Below are 16,437 nucleotides of genomic sequence, written 5' to 3' on the forward strand. Positions count from 1 at the left end.
GGTGTGAAATACCATTGTCGCTGCGTAACAGGTTATCATCAACAAATGCTGTTAAGCGTTGGAAGAGATCTTCTGGGCGTTCATCTGGTTCAAGGTGTATATTACAAAAATCTAGCAGGTGTGCACCAGTGGACTGGAATCCAAAATGAAGACGGATTACCTGCCAAATATTGCTCATGAATGTAGAATTTTTGACTATCATGTTGCGAGATATGATTGGACAGAAGTTGGCTATTTGCCCCAACATTAGTTCTAGGGCACTGACCTTCTGCTGGGCAGTTTGTCGTCTGCCGGCCTGGATGTCTTCTCCATCATCTGTGAAACCTCTCAGCGGTGTAGCCTTGGTTCGCTTTGTCCACTGTACGCCCTCACCGAGGAACTGTGCAAAATTTGAGTCTAATGAGAGTGTGTAGACCAGGTTCTGACGCCAGCTTTCAAACGAAGTAATTGTTTCTGATTTTGACAGACACCACTGCTTGGGCGCCCGTTGTTGGTTGGCCATAATGATTAGTATTGCTTAACGAAATCAACGTCGATATTATCCAGTCGATATATTGACTGACTGGCTGTACACAATATGCGTGTGTAAAGTTCGTACGTGTATAGCAGGCTTGTGAGTTAACGATGTCCGTATTACCTTTCAATGATGTGAGATCCAAAGGACGCTGCCACCACGCCAGTATGGACACAGACCTGTTGTATACAGAGCTTGGACTACAACCAGACACTTCAGTTGGAGCGCTAACGAGCGAGTAACTCCGTTTATTTCTCAACGGGAAAACAGAACCAACATGGCGGGGAAAACACAACGAGAGAACAGAGCATGCGTAGCAAAATGTAAAGCGAACACAAGAGGGCATTAACATGATTGTGATAAGCAAATGAAGTGGCCAGTCCAAGTACGTTTCTTGCTCGTTAGATTTCCTCGGCTACGACCTCGTCCCCTTGATCGCGATGCTCGCCCGGGCATGAACAATGCATTTCTCTCTGAAGAAATACTTCGAGCAAGACTTGACGCAGAAGCCCGCCCCGAGCCAGGCGGGTCATCGTGATCACGCTCATGTTCACCATGTTCCTGACACAGTTGTCATAGGCGAACTCGATCACCCATTGTGGTTATCCCTAGTCTTGTTAACTCTCCTTCAGTCATGCACTGTACGATTGGCGGCTCTATTCTCCCATCCCTGAAACGTTGAATCAGGTTGCCAAGTTCCAATTTTCTCAAAATAGCTTCCATACTCGAATATATTCAACAGGCTCGTCCCGCCGAGAATCAACATGCGTGCGCATCCGTGCGCATAACGGATGTGTCCAAGCGCGCCCTCTCTCGACAACAAATGGCCAGACAATATAATAACAACTGAGCTCATAAACGTTTGTTCAGCACATAATGGCGTTTGATCAGAATATAATAACGTTTGATCAGAATATAATAACGTTTGATCAGAATATAATAACATTTGATCAGAATATAATAACGTTTGATTAGAATATAATAACGTTTGATCAGAATATAATAACGTTTGATCAGAATATAATAACATTTGATCAGAATATAATAACGTTTGATTAGAATATAATAACGTTTGATCAGCATATAATAACATTTGATCAGAATATAATAAAGTTTTATTAGAATATAATAACATTTGATCAGAATATAACAACGTTTGATCAGAATATAATAACGTTTGATCAGAATATAATAACGTTTGATCAGAATATAATAACATTTGATCAGAATATAATAACGTTTGATTAGAATATAATAACGTTTGATCAGCATATAATAACATTTGGTCAGAATATAATAAAGTTTTATTAGAATATAATAACGTTTGATCAGAATATAATAACATTAGATCAGAATATAATACCATTTGATCAGAATATAATAACGTTTGATCAGAATATAATAACGTTTGATCAGAATATAATAACGTTTGATCAGAATATAATAACATTTGATCAGCATATAATAACATTTGATCAGCATATAATAACATTTGATCAGAATATAATAAAGTTTTATTAGAATATAATAACGATTGATCAGAATATAATAACATTTGATCAGAATATAATGACGTTTGATCAGAATATAATAACATTTGATCAGAATATAATAACGTTTGATCAGAATATAATAACATTTGATCAGAATATAATAATGTTTGATCAGAATATAATAATGTTTGATCAGAATATAATAATGTTTGATCAGAATATAATAACGTTTGATCAGAATACAATGACGTTTGATCAGAATATAATAAAGTTTTATCGGAATATAAAGGCAAGTGATCAGAATACAATAGTTATAGTGCATCTAAGACAGATACGGCTTTCCATAAGGATACATCAGTACAGCAAAAGTATCGGTCGACGCGCAGCGGAGGTCGATGGGACGTGTACTGTTTGAGTGCATACTTTTCGGTGTCCTCGTAATAACGTTATTATTATCCATCTTTTCCTCCCAGGGATACATCATAGGAATGCCAAAATCAGACAAGTTTAGAACAGATTTAGTGAACATTTTGTATGAAGCCCGGTGATGGTGAATATCCGGAAGTGAGCAGGCGTCTTGGTGATTTGACTGATCATGATCTTGGATCAATAAATGCTACATGGCACAGAAAATGTTACCAGAACACAGTGCACGTACAGTTAACCAAGAGAGCTAAGGAAAAATTTGAAAAGCAGATGGCAGCAAGAGGCAGTAGAGCACCGGATAGTTCCTCCTCAGACAGCAGTAGCACCTTCACACGTTCCCAGTCTGTTCCGTTTGAGAAAGATGCATGCTTCTTCTGTGAACAAGGAGCATTATATAATAAGCCTCTACATAAAGTTGTTACTGGCAATGCAGGCCAAGCTCTCAAACATGCAGTAGAGAAGAGTAGAAATGAGAAGTTTCGAGTCAAACTCAGCACTGCAATAAATCCTGAAGATGCACACGCTATTGACATCAGGTATCATAAGCATTGCTGGGCCATTCATGTGACACATGTGCTACGTCGATCTGAAGAAACAACTAGTCAGCACAGTGCCTTTAATGATTATGCTGCAGAAGTGGAGTTTCTAAGTCTTGTTCAAGGGGAGCTTCTTGATGGTCATATCATCAACATGGCAACACTTCAAGATGCATATATTAAAATTCGCACAGAAAATAATGTGATGAATCCCATGTTCAGTCGCAAGATGCTGAAGAAACTTCTGCAGAGGGAAATAATGGAAATAGAATTCCACAGACCAAAGCGAGTGAATGAGTCTGAACGTGTAAGCATAAAGTGTGGAAGGGATGCAACTATTCATCTTGCAGAAGATGACACAGAAGAAGGCGATGTAGACATGAAGTGCCTATTTACTGCTGCATCAATTCTCAGAAAAGCAATAAGCAAGGCCAGACCATGGACATTTGCTGGGTCGCTAAGTGATGTCGAGAAGGAGAATATACCAACCCAGCTATACAGTTTCTATCGTTGGATAATCCAAGGACCAAAGACATCACTCTCTACTGAGTCCAAATCAACAGCTGTAAACAGGAATGCCATGAGTCTTGCACAAAGTACAATGTCCATGTTCTTGTCCAAGCATCAGGTTAACAGGAAAGAGACACAGAGTCTAAGAGCAGTCAGAGAAATGCTGCAGCAGTTGGTTATTGGCTTAGCCATTCGCCAGGCCATCAGAAGCAAGAAAGTTATCAACATTTTGCATGGTCTGGGTGTATCAGTTGAGTATAATAGACTTCTAAGGATAGAATCACAGATAGCCAACAGTGTTCTTCATACCATGTTGGAAAATGACATGGTCTACCTGCCTCCTGATGTCATTAAGGGAAGATTTATCTTCTTTGCCATTGACAATGTTGACTTTGCAGAGGACACAGCTGATGGGAAGCACACACTCCATGCCACTGCAATGGCCAGCTACCAAAGATGTCAACCAGGTGATGAGGCCAGAAAATTGAAGCTATTGCAGTCAACCACCTATCGCTCAATGAGTGAATTCCCAGACACTCCTTTACTTGAATGTTCTAAGCCACTGAGTCAAACGTCAAGTCCCACATATCCTACATTCACACTTGCTGAAGATCAGGTACAAGAAACATGCTCCCCAGATGCTGCCTGGCTTATGGGACGAATAATTGTAGGATTTCAGTCAAGGCTAACTGAAATCACTGACAATCAACCAGATGACTCCTCAAACTCTGAAGAGAATGGAAGTCACGACAACATTCCTTCCTGGTCAGGTTATAACTCACTGGTGAGCAAACAGTTACCCGCGACAAGAGTGGGTGCACCACCACTACTTCCTGCACCTGCCCATGAATGGACAACTCTGTTGACTATCTTAAAGCAAGCTCAGCATATAAATGCAAAAGTTGTGGGTCCTGATCGAAAAACAGTTATTTCTTTAGATATGGGGTATACAAACCAGCCAAGCAGCTTCAGATGGCTCGTGATGATATGGATCATCTAGTACTTCGCACAGGTGAGCTGCATTTTGTTATGGCACAGCTGGGTACTCTTGGAGCATATATTGAAAACAGTGGATTGGACTTCTGCTGGACAGAAGCTGATATGTATGGACCAGCCACTGTAAAACAGATCCTGGAAGGAAGACATGTGAGGAGAGGAGTTGAGGCACATCTGCTGACATTACAAGCCCTGTCCATCATGTACCATGAGGCATTTTTTGAACAGCACCCAGAATATGGTAGAAGGTCTCACAAGAGCTGCTCAAAACCTCAGACAAGCATGTCATGATGACAATGATATACAACAAGCACATGACAACATGATTACAGAGATGCAGTCACTAAATGTACTAGAGAAAATGAGTGAGTTTGACAAACAGAATGACAAATTACCTCTTTTCATTGTCATGCGTCAGTACATGAAGATGGTGATGGAAATGTTGCAATATATAAGGTCAGTCAGAACTGGCGATTGGAATCTCCACCTCGCATCCAGCACATCATTTGTCAAGTACTTCTTTGCACATAGTATGTTGAACTATGCACGGATGATGCCAGTCTACCTTGCAGACATGGAATCACTCAAGCAGACTGATGCCGATATAAATGATGAGTTCCTCAAAGGCAACTGGGTTGTGAATAAAAATCCCCACATTCCATTCTGTGCTATAGGTGCAGATCATGCATTGGAACATGTCAACCGTTCTATGAAAGTTTCAGGAGGCCTGATAGGAATCACTTTGAATCCAAGTGCTCGAACAAAGTTCTTTCTTATTGCACCCGAACTGGCACGTCTTGCTGGAGAAGCTGAAGATATGGCTGGCTATGCCTCAAATACCAAACTGAGTCACCATACTACTTCAGCTCTAGCTGAAAGAAGACAATCAGTGATCATTACTGCACTGGCTCAAACTATCAAGAGATTCACCAATCCATTTACTGAAGACAGTGAAGACCTCTACAACTTGGTGACAAAGGCAATTATGCCAGAAAAGGTCACCCTTGATCTCTGCACTCAAAGTCAAATTGGCAGCAAGCTTCTTGATGAATTTGTGAGCAACCGCATCAAGACAAATAAGATCAATATATGGGCTCCAATGAAGAAGTGTAAACTCCAGACATGGAAAAGCACAGGAAAACAGGTGAAGCTCAAGGTAAATGAGAAGTTGGTAGAGCTTAAAAAAGACAGGAGTCTCTTTGCTCGCTTGCTGTTAGTGGCCAAGTCAAGACCAAATATCAACTTAGAGAAAGCTGTTGGTAAACATGAACTGTCAGTTGTACCAAGATCCATGTTTGCTGCTGATGGACAGATGCTACATTGTTCAGCAAAGAGCAACCTCATGTCTATCATTGTCAGTCTGCTTCAAGAGAGTAATGTTGAAACTGAAGCAGGTGATCTGGATTTGGCTAGGGAGGGCACTAATCGAGTTGCCCTCATTGATGGAATGGCAGAAGTGCAAGCACTGTCCAAACCTGACCATATCAAGAGCTGCTCAGACCTAGGTGACCACTTTTTATCTCATATTCAAGCAAAGTACAGCTCCATGGATGAAATACGCATTATTTTTGATCGGTACGATGTCCAACATTCACTGAAGATGACAACTCGGAGCAGGAGACAAGGGACTCAAGTTCCAGTAGCCTATCACATAACTGACACCACTAACATAGCTAAAGTGTCAATGAAGAAGTTACTATCACATCAGCAGACTAAAATGGAGCTGACTGGTTATCTAGGTGAGAAGATACTGGAGCATGCTTCAGCAAATAAAGACCATGTTATTGTTGCTTGGGGGACCCAATGCAGGGCAACATTCACAGATAAGAGCTACATAAGCAGTGATCAAGACGAGGCTGACACAAAGCTTATCCTGCATGCTGCTGATGCAACTACATGTGGTGCAACACGCATTGATATCTGCTCCCCTGACACAGATGTTTTCATCCTAGCTATACGTCGATATCCTGATTTGTGCAAAAACACAAACTTTGTTACTGGACCACGGAAGAACTGCCGAACAATCAAGCTCGGTCAGATATATAATGTACTTGGTCCATCAAGAGCAGCAGCACTGCCAGGTCTCCATGCTCTGAGTGGCAGTGATAATACTGGTAGCTTCATTGGAAAGGGGAAACAAAGTTTTTGAAAAGCATTTGAAGCTGCAAGTGATGCTACTGTTTCCGCACTGGCCTCCCTTGGTACAACCACAGGACTCAGTGACAACACCTACTCAGCAATTGAAGAATTTATCTGCAAAGTATATGTCCAGCAAACACCCATCTCAAAAGTTGAGCAGCTGAGATGGTGGATGTTCAAAAAGAAGCAAGCAGAATCAGAAAAGCTACCACCCACTCCAGCAGCACTACATCAAGCAATTCTGCGCTGCCACCATCAGTCTATTGTTTGGAACCAGGATACAGTTGCATGCCCAGATATCCCATCTCCAGAAGATTATGGATGGAAACACAATGAAGGAGGGTGGACACCCGTCATGACAACTGAGCTCCCAGCACCCCAGTCAGTGCTTCACTTAGTCAAGTGTGGTTGCAAGACACAATGTCACTCAGGAAGATGTTCTTGCCAGAAAGCAGGGCTCTACTGTACTGATCTTTGCTCATGTACAGATGAAGAACAGCCATGTGAGAATATAGGAGATGACGACGATGACGCGGAAGACGAAGAAGCGGAGGAAGAATCTGATGAAGATCAATTTTAATAAAAGTCATTATGGTCAACTAAATACACCCTAAGAGTTATTGATTGAACGAAAGTTGCATTCGGCAACCTATATGTGGAAGTATCTTATGAACAAGTCTATGGAATCCACTCATAAAACAAAACTGACTTTGACAGACGTTGTTGGTAAAACAATTTAGCACATAAGTGGAGAAAAATATACGGTAATCATCTATAACAGGTATAACCCATGTTTACATTGCATAATAGCTGATATTATTTAATTTGTTGAATTTCGTTAAAGTCATCGCCTAGTACAATATTGTTGTTTTTGTTATATCTATTAAAAAATTATATAACACTTATCATGCTTGTCAACATGTGTTTTTATATTGTCTACGGTCCCATTGGCCCATCTAAAGTGGTGGGAGTATTTCACCACAAAAGTCCCACGGACTCACACATGCTCCCTGACTACTAGGCGAAAACGTTCTCGAACCCCTGTGCTGTAACTTGTGGCTTTACGTTGACAGATGTATAATAATTGCTTATATTATTGTTAATAATTGCAATAACTGATTGGTTGTACGTCGACTCAATCCTGCTAAAAATGCTGTTTATAAATTTTAAGTTTTTACAGGAAGTAAAAATGAAAGTTCCATTTACAGTAAAAAAAATACTAGTAGGTTTTTACACTTTACAGATAAAGCAAATTCCTAATTACATTTTCATAATATATTTGATAATTCTGTTTAAGAATCAAAATTGGAATTTGTGTAGGATTTACGACATTTAATCTGGATAATGGAAAATACGCTTACAAAAAAATAATCTTTGTACAAATTACGGACAAATAAAATAGCAGATTACATTTTACAGCTTGTCCAAGTCTACGAATTTACGTTCTTTTTATTCATTTAAATTACATTATAACGAAAATTAAAACAATGTATTACATACAGTTTACGAAAATGTTCCTTGCAGACCCTAAATATATAGCAGAGTATGGAATACATCTGTTTACCCTAAAATTTTGAAAATCGTACACTTCCGGGTAATAAGCGGCGCCATTTTGTTTTTTCACATTATGCAAAGAGAAATAGCTCATTCATGATAAAGCATCATGTTGTTAAATGGTAAGTAAATTGTTTTCTGGCAATGGAATGAAAATAATACATTGAATGATGGTAACACATAAATGTGCGTGTGGCGTTGTCTTGAATCACGCTCAATTCACACATAAACTAATAACTTCCCACAATTCATTTGCTTCAACATGTTATGGTTACGCATTTCTATATTCAGTAAATCAATAAACTATTCGAACGCGCCTTCTCACCAGGTACTGCCTTCTGCATATTATATTATCCAAATTTGAAAGAATTCAATAACAAAACCCATTACAAGCACAAGCGACCTTGCGGTCGGTAGAGCTCCACTATAATTGCAGAGAGCAGTGGCAGTTACTAGGTGAGTGGAAGAAGTGGAATCTATGACAGTTTTATTAATTGTGGCAATGTTAACTGGGTGGGTGTACACGGGAATTGAAGCTGAAACATGGAGTTGTTTTCACTATTACCAGAATTTATTTTTGTATTGTCTGGTTTAACTGTAACTGTGACTGAATTGGGAATGAAAGTTAAACAATAAGATAAAATGACTTGTGATATTGAGATGGCCTTGACCTGGCCTTGAAGATTTTGGGGAGGGTTTTGGGTTTTATTCTTATTACCTCCATGGTCTCTCCCACCCTCACTGTTCAGTATCACCCATATAAAGCAGCAAACATATAATCCTTAAAATGACCATGACCTTGACCTTGGCCCAACAAGTTCATTTTCCAAGACAATTTTGTACTGAGAAAACCTAGCTTCCAACAGATACAATTGTGTACTGGAGTCCATGCATTATACTTAGCCATATATATCATATGGGAAAGTGAAACAAATCCAAAAAAAATCTTAACTTGGAGATATCTTCACCAAACTAACAAACTTGAGAGAGAACCAGTCAATGTGTCTACATGAATTTCATGAATTTCAAAGCAATGTGGCAGGCAGTTTCGCAGAAGAAGTTGAAAATGTGCAAAAATTAGCAAAAAAAATATGCAATAAAAATAAACACTTGCTTATGGTGCTATGAAAATAATAAGCCTGAGTTTAATCCATGTCAACAACATTCATGCTAAATTTCAAAGCAATCTGACAAGCTGTAGTGGAAAAAATCATTTTTAACCATAAGTGACAAAAATATTCCCAAAAAGAGAGGTTTACATGTGATATCATGAAATGAACAAGTCTGACAGAGGAACATCCCAGATAGGTGCAGTATGAATAGCGAGGCAATCCAGCTGAGAGGTTTGGAGAAGAAGTCATTTGAATGAAAAAAGTTGATGTACGACACATGGCGTACAACGAACAGACGATAACAGGCGTGTCAAACCATGATTCCTGCTTGGTCATCTTCAATGACAGTAGAGCTAAACATAGTTGAACTCTGGTGACCTTGCACTTTGCTATATAATATTATTCTTATTATCATAGTTTGTTTCAATATGAATATGCATTGTCATAATTAATTTTGAATACAAACAAGTTTTGGGGTTGAAACAACAGTGGGAAATCAGTTTACCGAATGTCCTTGATAGATGTAAATATCTTACAAAAACATTGGTGCCTTATTTGTTTAATTATTTTAAGGGACATAATTTCAAGCTTTATTCAAAGTAATTCAGATATCTTAGTATAAAAACAAATGTTTCATCTCAGTGCATTTAGACGTGAATAGATTCATAAAACATGCAAGATAATAGGAAATCTTAGCTGGCTATTGTCCAAGTATTTTCTACAGGTACTGAGACAAATATGAACTGCCTTATTGTATTCATTGTGTGACTACTGTATTATTTGAAAAGTAAAAAATAGGCCGAAGGCCTGTTGCTCAACGGCTATTGTACAAAAGATTAGTGCTGTATATGTCACAACTTTTCGTTTAAATTTGTACTTTTAAATGAAATATCGCCAAACAACCACACAAAGTTGTCAATGGAATAATAAACACATGTATGCCAAAGCATTGGAAATAGTGGTTCGTTGAAATTCCATTTTTAACCAAAAATGACAAAAATATTTGCCAAAATTAGAGAATTAAAGATATGGCCATGGGATGAACAAATCTAGTAGATGTCAACACAAGGTACATACACACCAAGTATCAAAGCATTCAGGCTACCGGTTTTGAACAAGAAGTCGAAAATAGAATTTTTGACCAACTATGACCATTTTAAAATATTCGCCAAAATTAGGAAATTGAAAATTTCCTTACCAATTTAACAAAACTGATAGATGACAACCCAAGGCGCATGCACTATCAATATCAGCACTGTAGACCACTTAGTGTCATAGTAGTGTAAGCTACACACACAGTAACGGTAGGATACAAGTAATATATCGGGGCAGTGGGCTAAATGTTGAGCCAAAAAACGCCCTCTATGAATAGCTATCATGTTGAGGGCTCTGCTTTGTAAGCAAATCAACTTAAATTGTTTGTTGGTGTCCATTAGAGAGAGAAGTCAACAGTACTGTTACCTCCCGACAATCTACATCTTCAAACACTGCAATCTTTGTTTTTGAAGTGTGTCTTTAAATTAGTATTATAAAAACTCTATCATTCTGTTCTAATAGTCAACACATTTCTGTGAATTTTCATTTGTCGAATGAACTATTTGTCAAATACAGGATACATATTTTTGAGTACAATTTTCTTTACAAAATGTGGATGCAACATTTTGCTTTTCATGTATTTGTTATGTATTGCATGTTTTTGATTTGATAACTTTGAACTAAACAGATTTTCTATTGGCTTCAGATCTTGATCAAAGTTTGGCACGCAATTCATAGGAGTGTTTATATTGATTATTTGACTTCTTGTTTTCTGTGAAGATTTTATTGGTAGGTTTGCAAATGTGTATCAGACTGTGCAAAAACTTTCTCTATGAGTTGGTTTTGAAACCTAGTCGAGTATTTCCATGGGATTTGGGAAATACATTACGGAGGATATTATTACAAGATAAATGAGTTGCTTCATTGAACACATATAACAATGCATATTTCCACTGAGATCAGTGACTTTTGAATGTCTATCACCTGTGATCAGTCAAGTGGAAACAGTCAAAATATTTTATCAGATTTTCTCAATATTAGCATGATATTTTCATGCAGGACAACTGTTGTTCATACTCAGGGAAGACTTTATATTGATGAATATAAAGGTGACCAAGTTTGATAAAGTTTGGAATAAAATTGGTAAAGTTATTGTGCACACAATAACAATTATTAATGGCAACAACAACAACGACGACGACAACAACAACAACGCCGGACAAAAATCTTTCCCTTAAATATACCTTTCCCTTCCATCTTTGATGGCATGGACAAGGTAAAAATGCTAGTGTAATTAAAGTATGAGCAACAGGAGGCTGATATGGGGTAGCATAACCATGAGGATGATAACAATAACCACCTTTGTCTTATATCATGTCAACCAGTTCTACGAAGAAGATTCACAGATAATTCTATCATGATTACACATTTGCTTGAATTGAAAGAGAATAAATTTATTAAGAGTAATTTTTTCAGTGAATGAAAATTAATATTTAGGTGTAAAATCAATAAACATATTCCAATTCTAAATATGTCATGATTAATCTGTATAGTGACAGTTCAATGAATTTTAAAATATCATAATTATTAAATTCTGAAAGAAGTCATTTAATAGTGATACACTGGTTTAGACTACGTATGAAGTAGTCATGGTTACCTGATATATAGTCATTGACCATCACTATAGAAACTGTACAATATGATTCATATCAAGGTTTGAGGAGATAAGGACAGGCAACAGATGTGATATCAGAAAATTTGAAGACATACGTTTATAGCAATATTAAAGCAGGGGAGTCATCCCCTGCACATGCGTCAGATGACCATAGTGTGACATTATTGATAAAAAAGGGTCTACACCCATGAGCCCATTTTTAGCACGAGTTATCGTTCACGTACACAGGTGACGACTCCTCCGCTTTAATGCAAATGTGCAAGTCTTAATGATCTGCTGAGATTTTTTCTGTTTTTGTAATGTTATTGTAATATTATGCCTTTATAGTGATAATCATGTTAATTTCTGTTAACACAATTGAATCATTTTATCTGTCCACTGCATTCTGTCATATAATTGGTGAGAACCGTGTTCAATTGCATGCACTTACGTGGAACGAGATATCATCACTTATCACCATAAATGGATATCTCATTTGCATACCCTTATCTTAAATCATGGATCATATTTATATATATATATATATATATATATATATATATATATATATATATATATATATATATATATATATATATATATATATATATATATATATACAATACACAAACACTAACTGATAAGTAAGATTATATTGTCAGCAAAATATATTGAAAGCCCTTTCAATTTTGAGTACTTTGGCCAAAAAACAAATCAGAAAGTTGACTTCTGGTTTGTACTATCAAACAATTTATCAAATGACTTATTTATTGTCTTAACTACAACAAATCCCATCATGCATTGCTGTTTGAATTCTGCTTTGGGAGCATACTAAACTCAACTATAGTGTAAAATGTTTGTTGTTCATTTGGACGTTGTCATGACATCAGTGATATGGTTGTCATATTAACACGAAGGGACATAATGAATATTCAGTATACAACTCGTATTGTTTTGTACAGTAGTTGAAAATGCTTTAAATTGAATATTGACTTTGCAGTAAAGTTTCTTTTATTGTTGAACAGAGAATGATAAATTATTTGTTTAAAATATTAAAAAAAGTTCGACTTCAATAAAACCCATATATACATCTATGTGTGATCAAATAAAGTCGACGGTGACAGACTACAAAATGTACATACTTAACTAATTCAAAATAGGTCAGATCAACGACACTACAAAATACAGAGATCAAAAATATTCTCTGATGTAATGTCTTTTGGGTTCTGAATGAAACAATGAATGTACAAAATGAGAAATTAACGTCAAATATTCTTAGTGAAGTTACACATGTATCCCACATAAAACAATATTTATGATTGTGTTAATTTTTTGCTGAAATAATTTCACAACAGAAACAACCCTATTTTAACACATGCTGTAAAAAGTTATAGTCTTTGATATAACATGTTTCTGAAAAATGTATACTTTTAGAGGATTTAGGTTGAGAGTCAAAGAAAAAATGACATACTACAAATGGGAAATTAAATGATAACATGATTTTAATATTTTTTGTATTAAGATTATTTAATACCACAACAAGATAAACATGTATGTTCGATGTTTACCATTTATTGCATGTTTTTGAACATATGCATTAAAGGGTGCTACTTGAAAAAAAAAACATTCTCTGAAACAGAAAACATTTCCCAATTTTCACTTTAATTATTGGCAAAATTGTACAAAAAATGTGCAAAACACAGGTTACAAACTTACATGTGCAATGACAAGAATCAAAACCTACTTTATTTTCTTTAAGAATAGTTGAATTCAAACTAGCATGATTAAATATATGTGATAGAGAAAATAAATTACATTGTCTACAATTTTCTTAAGTCATTAGGTTGAAAAAATATATATCAAAATTTGAAAACCATTCAGGATTAGCAAGATTGTACATAATAAATAAAAAAATTAACCGCGCTGACATTGTGTACTGGTGACAATTCGTCATAATTCATCTTACAATGCATGCATGTCCTACATCTGCATTTAATAAAAGAATGGCTTTTTAATTGTTATCAGGCCAAATGAAACAAGTTTTGCGTTTACGGTAAAGATCTTAAAAAAATCCAGCAGCATGTTTTAATTTTACTTTTATTTGAACATCATGTTTTAACTAAAGATGTGAAAAATGAAATCCAAGACACTTTCAGAATATATCTTCATTTACTACTTAGAACAAAGTACATAAACACACAAAATATACCGGTAACAGACCTGATTTGCATTTAAAAAAATAATTTGGAACTCATTTGCATTTTCAAAAAAATGGGGATGTGGGGTAACTGGAAACACAGAATTTAATTTAATTTGGCCTATGGTTGGATCAGTGACATTCTGTGTAGTTGAAATTCACCAATGTTTGTTTTACAATATACAACAATACATACTTATTCATGCAAGACACACCAACACAAAACTTGAAGAATGGAAGGTAACTAATAGTATAATAAACATTCACTAAATATGACTTGACATATTAATGACAAGAATGACAAAATGGTTTTCACTCTTATTATTTATGCATGTACCAAACACAGAAACATTCCGTCTATAATTTACACCCTGAACATCAGAGGTACGAAAATAAATTTATCAGTAATACTATCTTTAATATCCCACTACATTATTAATAAACCATATCTAAAATACTAAGAGTACATTAATTTAAAAAAATGTTTAAATGAAATAGTATTTTTAAAATGTACAGTTTTGAAACATCAAAATTGTTGTAGTAATTTTTAAAAAAAATCTCCTCAATAATAGTTTAAAAGTATATTTCCTAGTTTATTTTTAAAAATATACATCAATGGTGTACATTTGTGAGTAAAAACCACCACAAATTTACACTGATTTACAATTTCTTCCTGACAAGAATCAAGATGATTTTAATACTGGCAACAATGTACAGTGATCACGTTTTATTTCATCTTTCACTTTTGTGGGGACGTCAGGGATGAGGTAATCAATGAACCACTTCAAGAAAAACACAACATGCTGCAAAAAATAGAGAATAAATGGTAACAATAAGCATGCACATTGTCAGAGTTCCTTGATTGAAATGTGACGTTGAGTTGAGTAAGTCATTAGGAAACATTACTGGAAAAAAAGACATGAATGTCACAGTCCCTGTTATTTAATTATAAAATACTCATGTTAAAATAATACATGGAACATCTGCAAACAATTGAATTAATATGTACTCTAAACTATGAGTACAACTCATCATAAAGTTATTTTCCTTAATCTGAAAAAGGGGGGTTGACGGAAAAAAATAAGGCTACGCCTGTAATCACACGATGTCATTCAGCATATAAATCATATCAAATATGGACAATATGCGCAGATAATTTGCCTCACCATTTGCATTACTTTGCTGAAGCTTTTCAGTGATTTATTGTGAATTTCAAGGAAGTTCATTCCCTGAATGAAGACGCCTATGCTAACACGACAATTACAAAACTTAGAATTCTCACCTCAAAGACGACAACAAAAGCCAGCCTTGCAGCTAAGACATGCCAATGTTGTAAATTACGTGCATATGGCTCCATACCCCATGGTGGTTGCCGATAATCTTTATATCTGAAAACAGATAAAAATTACATTGAGGAACAGATATATGATATGAACTAATCCACATCATTAAAATCTGGTTGTGCGGAATATTACTGTATCTCTCATACCATTCATATTCATATTTCCAACACAATTCCATATTTCTCTATTGCTGGTGCATGTGCTAACAAACATATGTGTGTAAATTATAGATACATGTACTGGAAAATCTAAATTAGAAGCCGCATCGTTAATAAAAGCCCTACCATTTTTTTTTTAATTTACATTCAAAAATTCACCATTTCTTTGTAGATGCTCTAATATAAACCGCATTTATTTATTTATTTATTTATTTATTTATTTATTTATTTATTTATTTATTTATTTATTTATTTATTTATTTATTTATTTATTTATTTATTTATTTATTTATTTATTTATTTATTTGAAAAGACCTACAAGCACAAGTCCCATTTACAGGCTCCTCACTCACACATCCATCAAAATACAATAAATAACATACACAAATAAACGATAAAATACATCTACATTTATAATATCTGAATTTTACTTTCAAGAATTAACTGATGTACCTTAGATTTAAAACAGATCAAATTTCTAGAAATATCAAGTTCTGAACCATTTTGCAATAAATTATTGAAATTGTTCATGCATCTCACAAGTGGAGAATATTTAAAAATATCAATACGACAGTGAGGTAGTCAAAATAGATGGGTAAAACGTAAACTATGATTTGGGACATAACAATTTAACACTGATAAAATACCAGATGAGTCGTATAAGCTGTTAACACATTTGTATAAAAATAACATATCTATGATAAACGACGCTGACTCAAAGTTAAAACCCAAAATGGACACACAAAGCTGAGTATTTATCAGTATCATAT

General features: G+C 35.6%; 1 long non-coding RNA gene across 1 annotated transcript; it reads right to left on the reverse strand.

Annotated features, from left to right (window-relative positions):
* Positions 1–14,909: 14,909 nt before the first annotated feature.
* LOC146735711 (uncharacterized) lies at positions 14,910–15,503 on the reverse strand. Its single transcript, XR_014931189.1, has 2 exons — positions 15,449–15,503; positions 14,910–14,969 (listed from the first exon to the last, which is right to left on the reverse strand). It is a non-coding gene; the product is annotated as an uncharacterized LOC146735711 (long non-coding RNA).
* Between the last annotated feature and the right edge of the window lie 934 nt (positions 15,504–16,437).

The sequence above is a fragment of the Saccoglossus kowalevskii genome, chromosome 12 (genome assembly GCF_978046115.1).
Source record: "Saccoglossus kowalevskii chromosome 12, keSacKowa6.1, whole genome shotgun sequence".
Taxonomy (NCBI): Eukaryota; Metazoa; Hemichordata; class Enteropneusta; family Harrimaniidae; genus Saccoglossus; species Saccoglossus kowalevskii.